The 7,515-nt window shown below is 43.5% G+C and overlaps 2 non-coding genes and 1 pseudogene across 2 annotated transcripts; all 3 read left to right on the forward strand.

Annotated features, from left to right (window-relative positions):
- The first annotated feature begins 2,856 nt into the window (after positions 1 to 2,856).
- On the forward strand, positions 2,857 to 2,953 carry LOC125517747 (small nucleolar RNA R64/Z200 family). Its single transcript, XR_007287782.1, has one exon. It is a non-coding gene; the product is annotated as a small nucleolar RNA R64/Z200 family (small nucleolar RNA).
- An 83-nt stretch (positions 2,954 to 3,036) lies between these two features.
- Positions 3,037 to 3,121, forward strand: LOC125517731 (small nucleolar RNA Z199). Its single transcript, XR_007287773.1, has one exon. It is a non-coding gene; the product is annotated as a small nucleolar RNA Z199 (small nucleolar RNA).
- A 173-nt stretch (positions 3,122 to 3,294) lies between these two features.
- Positions 3,295 to 3,373, forward strand: LOC125517735 (small nucleolar RNA Z199; annotated as a pseudogene).
- Positions 3,374 to 7,515: the final 4,142 nt, after the last annotated feature.

Here is a 7,515-nt window from a genome sequence, read left to right on the forward strand (position 1 = left end):
ATTAAATATGGACTAGTATTTTACAAAATTGTTGGAGTCCAATTTTGCAACAAATATTTGGTAGGTTCTTTAAAAAAAACCTATTTTTGCCACTCGGAAAATGATTAAAAATAGCTACAAAGATCAGAAATGCATACAAATTAGTCCTTATCCATGAAATGTGGTCTAACTCTAGTGAAAATTTGTGTGATGCCCTTGTGCAATATATTTTTGATAGCTACTTCACAAAATCAATGAATTTTTAGTACTTGGAAACTACTTAAATCAATGGTTTTTCCAAACCAATCAAAACTCTTCCCACGGATCAATGACATGGCGCCCATCCATCCATCCATCCATCTCTCCATCCCACATCCATCCATCCATCCATCTATCTACAGAAAAAAACTGAAAAGGAGATACCCCACCCGCAGCCCAAACCCTAGCTCTGATCCCCCATCTCCTCGCCGCCGCCGCCCCCTCCCAAACCAGTCCTCCGCCTCATCCCCGTCCTCTCCCCGATCCCATCCCTCCCTCATCTCCCACATCGCTGCCGCCACCGATCCAAACCTCGCCGGCCGGTGGCCTCTCCCTCTCCTCCCACCTTAGGCAGAGCCACCACCCACCCATCTCGCTCTCCTCCCACCTCAGGCAACCCCTCTTTCGCTCGTCTCTCCCTCTCCCATGCACCACTCCTGTCTGCCACAACCACCTACGGACCCCGCTTGATTCCGGCATCCTCCGGCGTCGCCAAGCCTACCCACAGCTTCCTCTCGCTGCACTCCCTCTTCACCACCGCGTCGATTTGCTTTACCCCGCCTCATGTGGTCGCCCGCATCACTTCCTCCCGCTAGGGTTTCGGTGGTGGTGTGGACCTCTTCGTTGCGCATGGCTGAGATGAACATCCTCGGCGGTGGTGGCGGTGCGCGTGAGATCCTCCTACAAGGCCGTCGCCGGATCAGCTCCTCTCCGCCAGTGGATGCTCGCCTCTCCGACAAGGCCGCCACCGGACCCCCTCCTCTTCGACAGCAACGCCTCCGGATCCGCTCGTCCTCGACAACGATGGCACCGAGGAGCACCAGGAGCTTTGGATCAGGTAACTTATTATCTCCCTCTCTCCCTCCCGCAGGGCATGGAAGCAGTACCTACTTTGGATCAGTGCTTTACATATAACTCTGATGCAGCCAACTTCCATTTTGCGATATAACTGATCATGCTGTTTTCTATTCTTGTTGTGCAGTGTGCCAAGCTCATTTTGGTCCTTGCCAGTGAGCCTGCTATTCAGTACCTCGGTTTCTTATGTTCAGTGTTTTTTTAGCTCTCCCGCTCATGGTGCGTGAATTTTCATTGCAATTTAAGGACCTCAACTTCCCAAGAAGATCCGCGCTCTCGCGTCCTTCAAGGAATACACCTTTGCTGCATACGGAAGCGATATCGCGGTTTTTAAACAGACCGATCTGGTAAGGGAATTGTTGTGTTTAGGATACCTGAATTAGTCTTATCAGTCATGTTAGCTATTAGCAGTCAAGGCCTTGCATGTTGATGATTCATTGCTGTAACAGTTGGGCATTGATCCATTTTGAAAGTAGTCTTAAGTGTTGATTCATTGCTGGAACAGTTGGGCATTATTCCATTTTGAAAGTAGTCTGTCTAAGTGTTGATTCATTGTTTGGTGCCTGCTGAATGAAATTATTATCGGCTACTTATTCCAAACTTCCAGAATTGAGTTCCTGACCAGAAAATACCTTTGTATCAGATGTACTTGTAGATCTCTTGTGAAATCTGATGTTGATTGTGGATTATTAGGTGCACTTGTAATGTTCTGCGAAACAGCATGTTTGATTGTGTGGCTATACAAAAAAAGATAAATTGTGGGAACTTTCAGTTTCTATATTAGCTCCTTTTCCTTATTTTTACAGCACATAAAAACAAACTTGTTGTGCCTGGGTTTGTGGATCTTAAAAAAAATCACCTATGCTTTCCTTGCTCATACAAAACGCCCAACTGTAGTTCTTGTAAATACAAGTGTGCATACCATCGGCACCTTAACCAAAAAGAAAAGGCTCTAGCCACTTCTTATGACAAGAAAAATAGAAGTGCCCCTAAATTTAAACATATTCCTCTTTACTGAAAACTCATTGTTCTTTTCTAAACTATTGCAAAAGTCGAGCAGTGGAACTGATTATATAAATTTTATATTGTCTTGGTAGCTTCACTCGTGTCTGCCACTGATTGGTTTCTGCTTAACCCATGTGCAGAGGACGTGTACAAGAATCTGAAGAAGAACGGCAGCGGGGGGCAGGAGCCAGAGGCGACCGGCGTGACGCCGGCTGTGTATTGCGGCGACCACAAGCTCTCCGGTGAGTCGGCTCCATCTTCTAGCCCTAGCGCCCTATTTTCTGCTCCCATATTATGCTCTGTTGGTTTAGAACACTGGCAGCAGTAGCCTACCATGTATATGTACTAAACAGCAGGATTTCAATCACCTTTTGTACACTAGCAGCTTGCTTACACAGTTGTCACGTTTGCTTGTGGTAGCCATTATGTGGCTGAATCATGTCTGTGTCTACTAATCATCAGTTAATAGCATTTGGCTTCTTTGTGATGGTCTGGGACTATTTTATGGTGATGTGGATATACTTTCTGATTTAAAGTTACTAATATGTGGTCTGGTGTCATATTATGGTATAATATTCTTTGTTTTGACTCTTTCTCTGGTGCGAGGAAAGTTGTGAGTAGACATCAACGATGCCTACTTGCTTGGCTGCTACAGTGATGCATGCGCCGGTCAAGCAAGCACACATGCATATACGTACATGTTGGGATAGTAGCAGATATTCCCTCTGTTCCTGCTATATGCCTACTTGCTTGGTTTGCAAAATGCTGTGGTGAATCATGAAATCTACAACGTATGTCAGACTTTAGAGATGCCATTTGGCATTGATGAGAAGATATTTCATATTCTGAGCAATAATGTTTGCATTTCATACCGATAGTTGCCAAACTATAAATTGTTATAGCCTTTTTCTTGCTGTCCATGCATGCTTATATGTTTGAGGGTCAAGTGATGAGGAATAAACCATCAACAATATGATGGAGCTATGCTGCTTTGATTCTTAGTATTTAAGTCTCTGATGATACCTCAACACCCTGATATGTTTGTGGCTTTCTATGATGTCCACATACTGAAGGAAGTCCTACTATCTTCACAACAATATAATTTTTCTTGAACGAGTTTATAAATTGAACTATCTCCACAACAAAGATACTTACCATTTGTAGTTCCAATCTAAAGTGTTGCCCGATTTCATTTGTGGTTCAAGTGATGATGAGAAACTGCAACAACATGACAGGAGTTACCTTCCTGTGATTCGTAGTTTAAAGTCTGATGATTTCTTACCTTCGATTAACCGTTGTCTTGTGAAATGCGCTCACGTTCTTGTTTTCTTATGAATTGCTTGATGCAATTTCTAAGTCTGGTGTTCTTGAATAAATTGCAGCAATATGACAGGACCATGTTTTGTACTAGTTTTCTGTTTGATTTCTCTATCCAAAATTTTCCTTTGCCTTCTGTTTTGCAATCTTGTTTCACTTGTCTTCTCTGACTTCTACCATGATCATTTCCGAATGTGTTGTCTTAACTACCAATGATCACTTCTTTTGATCATGATCATGGCTGTTACCTCACCATGCCATTTACTAGCTATTACCATCAAGGAAACTCAAAGTATTTAATAACCAGAAAGCTTATGGTTTGGTCGGATTAAGGATGTAAAGAAAATGAATTTTGTCGCTATTGAGAATTGTATTTGTTGTTGACAATGCTGCGTACATAGAATACCTAATTGTCTTATGTAACTTAATTTCCTTGCATTTTCAACTCTGATTTTGAACGACTAAGGTTACTCCCATGAACAATTTTGCTAAACATTTATCACATCTTGGATCTGCTCTACTGCTTACATTAGTGTTGCCATTCAAGTTGTTTGGTTCTGGTCTCACCAGCAGTACAATCTAATGCTGCTTTATGTTCACTCTCTTACAGGAGCTCCCTGCCTATTCTTTCTGGAGTGTGAAGCCGTGAAGCCAAGCAAGCTGTGAAGCCCTATTTAGCAAAGAGTTTTTGATCTGTCTGACTGTAAATTGTAATATTGTAACAGATTGGAAAAGACTAATGTAGTGTTATTTGATGAATTATATTTGTCCTGTCCTATTTGAAATAGTGATTGTGTATGTTAAAAATATGTGAAATGGAAACATGACCAGCGGGACCAATTTATGTCCCACTTATGAATATAATCTGAGAAATTCTGAAATTTTTGACATGTGGGACCACCATCTGACTAGTGGGACCAGCTCTAAAATAAATGATTCAAACATAGAAAATCAATTGATGGTAAGAAGGCCACGGCCCAACAATAAAAAAGGCTACAATAATGGGCTTGGCCCATGAACCCAATCAAAATTTGATGGAAAAAACACAAATAGGCTAAATTAATGGGCTCGGCCCATGTAAAATGCCGAATCGGACCGGGCTGAATCTTGTGCCACATCAGCTTGCCACGCTGGATGCCTACGTGGCCTGGGGAGGTTGCTAGTGACCAAAACGCCACAATAGGAATATTTTGGTCATAAACGTCTATGACCATTCCAGAAGAAAGGTCGCTATAGTCAGTTTACGACGGCCAGCTTTTGACCTTATGTTTTTGGTCACAAAAAGGTCATAAATGGAAATTTGTGACCATTCAGTGACCAATAGTGGTGGTCACAAGTTGACATATTTCTTGTAGTGTTTCAAGCAAATGCCCGGATTGAGAGATATGAAGTTTCCAATAAGTTCTACAGCTGCAAGATGGAGGAGAATAGTTCTGTCAGTGAGGATATACTCAGAATGTCTTGGTATAACAATGACTTGGTTCAACTGGGAGTTAATCTTCCGGATGATAGCGTCATTGACAGAATTCTTCAATCACTGCCACCAAGCTACAAGAGCTTCCTGATGAACTAACATGAAAGGGATGGATAAGACGATTCTCGAGCTCTTCGCAATGCTAAAAGCTGCGGAGGTAGAAATCAAGAAGGAACATCAAGTGTTGATGGTTAATAAGACCACCAGTTTCAAGAAAAAGGGCAAAGGAAAGAAGATGGGGAACTTCAAGAAGAACAGCAAGCAAGTTGCTGCTCAAGAGAAGAAACCCAAGTCTGGACCTAAGCCTGAGACTGAGTGCTTCTACTGCAAGCAGACTGGTCACTGGAAGCGGAACTACCCCAAGTATTTGGCGGATAACAAGGATGGCAAGGTGAACAAAGGTATATGTGATATACATGTTATTGCACTACAAAAAAATACACTTCCGTAATGATACGTGTTGGTCACAGTAGGTCGTGTTTTTTGTCATGCATGTACATCCATGACAAATTTATGACAGAATCAAGATAGTCATACCTGTGCTGTCGTAAAAGTGTTCCATGACATTACCAAAATTATCATCACGGAAGTGTCCACTTACATGATGATAAATCGCGTGTCACATAAGTGCTTTCGTCAAGGGTGACCGACACATGGCATCCACCGTAACGGAATGCCGTTAAGCTATCGGGTCGGGTTTTGGATCAGATAACCCGTTAACAGCCCCGACCAATGGGAAATTTCCACATGTAAAATTCTTATTGGCTGGACGAAACACATGTGAGCTCGTTAGTGGGTCAGATAGGCGCCTATGATATGTCAACACATGGCACGGCCCAACAGTGGCCCATTTAGCTTACAAAGCCGGCCCGTTTGACTTGGTCAAAAGTTAACGGGCTAGCCCATGAAAAGCCTGTTAATGGTCTCTTCGCAAATAGCCCATTTTACGGCCCATTAACTCACGGCCCTTAAGGCCCTAAAGGAAATCGGCCCAACAATGTCATGTGGGCCGTCGAATATAATACTAGCCCATTTCACTTTCGGCCCATGTATGGCCCATGACGTCTTTTGGCCCATATGAGGCCTTCATATCTTTCGGCCCTTTACAGGCCCACGGTGACTCTAGCCCATAATGAACAGTAATTTTCTTTATACCCATTAATGGCCCATGATTTACATGGGTCGTTTCCAGCCCATGTTAGCTTTCGGCCTATTGACGGCCCATACGTTCTTGGGCTCCTTTTCGGCCCTCGATTACTTCCGGCCCGTTACTGGCCTGTTCCCCTAATGGGCCAAATTCGGCCCATGGCAAGAGTCGGCCTGTTACTGGCCTCTTCCCCTAATGGGCCAAATTCGGCCCATGGCAAGAGTCGGCCCGTTACTGGCATGTTACCCTAATGGGCCAAATTCGGCCCATGGCAAGAGTCGGCCCGTTTCTGGTCTGTTAACCCATTGCGCCGTTTCCAGCCCGTCCTATATTCTGGCACATTAACGACTCGTTATGCCTATGACAGAATTAAGCCTTTGCTGTCCTACGGCCTGTTAACGGCCTGTTACCGCGCTGGGCCGATACCAATTACGCCCGATTACGGCCCATGTAGACCCATTTATCCGACGGCCCGAGGCCCACCGATTACAGGCCCATTTATCGACGGCCCGTAGGAGACCCATGGATCCTACGGCCCGTATATGGCCCATGGTAGTTGCGGCCACTAGCAAACCAGGGAAAAAGAAGACTAGGAAGTAAATAAGGCCGAAACTAACGCTAGGCTATTAAGGCGATTACACAGATTACATCCACTCGGCATCAAAGATCGCCACCAGTGCAAATATAGGGAACACCCTACACTATACAAAAATGGCTTGCTATTTTCTTCAGCCGGTGGCTGAACGTTAAGAATAAATTTTGTATCGCACCAAAACAAATTACAACTATATAACAAAAGGAAGGTTGGCATAAAACTTAACAGTCTAGCAGATAAATGCACCACCAGAAGTTCAGAAGCTCAGTTCATTTGACCTGACTGTTACGTTTTCATGCTGTATTGTCCGATGGAGCACCATAACCCTCGCCTTCATTTCCCCTAGGCTCCTGAACAACATAGCAAATGTCTGATAGTCTGGTTTCAAAACCATGCATATCTTGACGACATTGAGCAATGTTTCTCCTTGTTTCACAAAGGGTCTCTGTTAGGGAATGGACTTGTGTCTAGAGCGCAGATACAACATTGCTTTGAGCTTGCATATCTTGATCATGAGGCAGTTTGGATGATATTGCCTTAACAACCAACCCAGTATTACGCAGGAATGTGCTTTTGGCAATGTTAGTCGACAGGTACTGACCCACTACAGCAAGAGCTGACATTGTAGTTATAGTTGCCTCGCCACCTTCAGAAGGTGGCGGTTCCACCATTTTTTCCATAGCTCACTGAAAATTTGAGGTTTTACATTAGTAGTACCAAAACAGAAGATATTAAGGAGGCAGCAAAACCAAACAAAATAGCTTTGGTCTATATACAGAACTTATTCTGGTGAACCCATGTAAAATATTAGTTGAATTTTATTGCAAAGTACATAATAAAATCAGGTTCCAAACATATGACCATGTACCATCGCTAATGTATTGT

This window comes from Triticum urartu, chromosome 6A (genome assembly GCF_056163025.1).
Source record: "Triticum urartu cultivar PI428250 chromosome 6A, HENAU_Tu73, whole genome shotgun sequence".
Classification (NCBI taxonomy): Eukaryota; Viridiplantae; Streptophyta; class Magnoliopsida; order Poales; family Poaceae; genus Triticum; species Triticum urartu.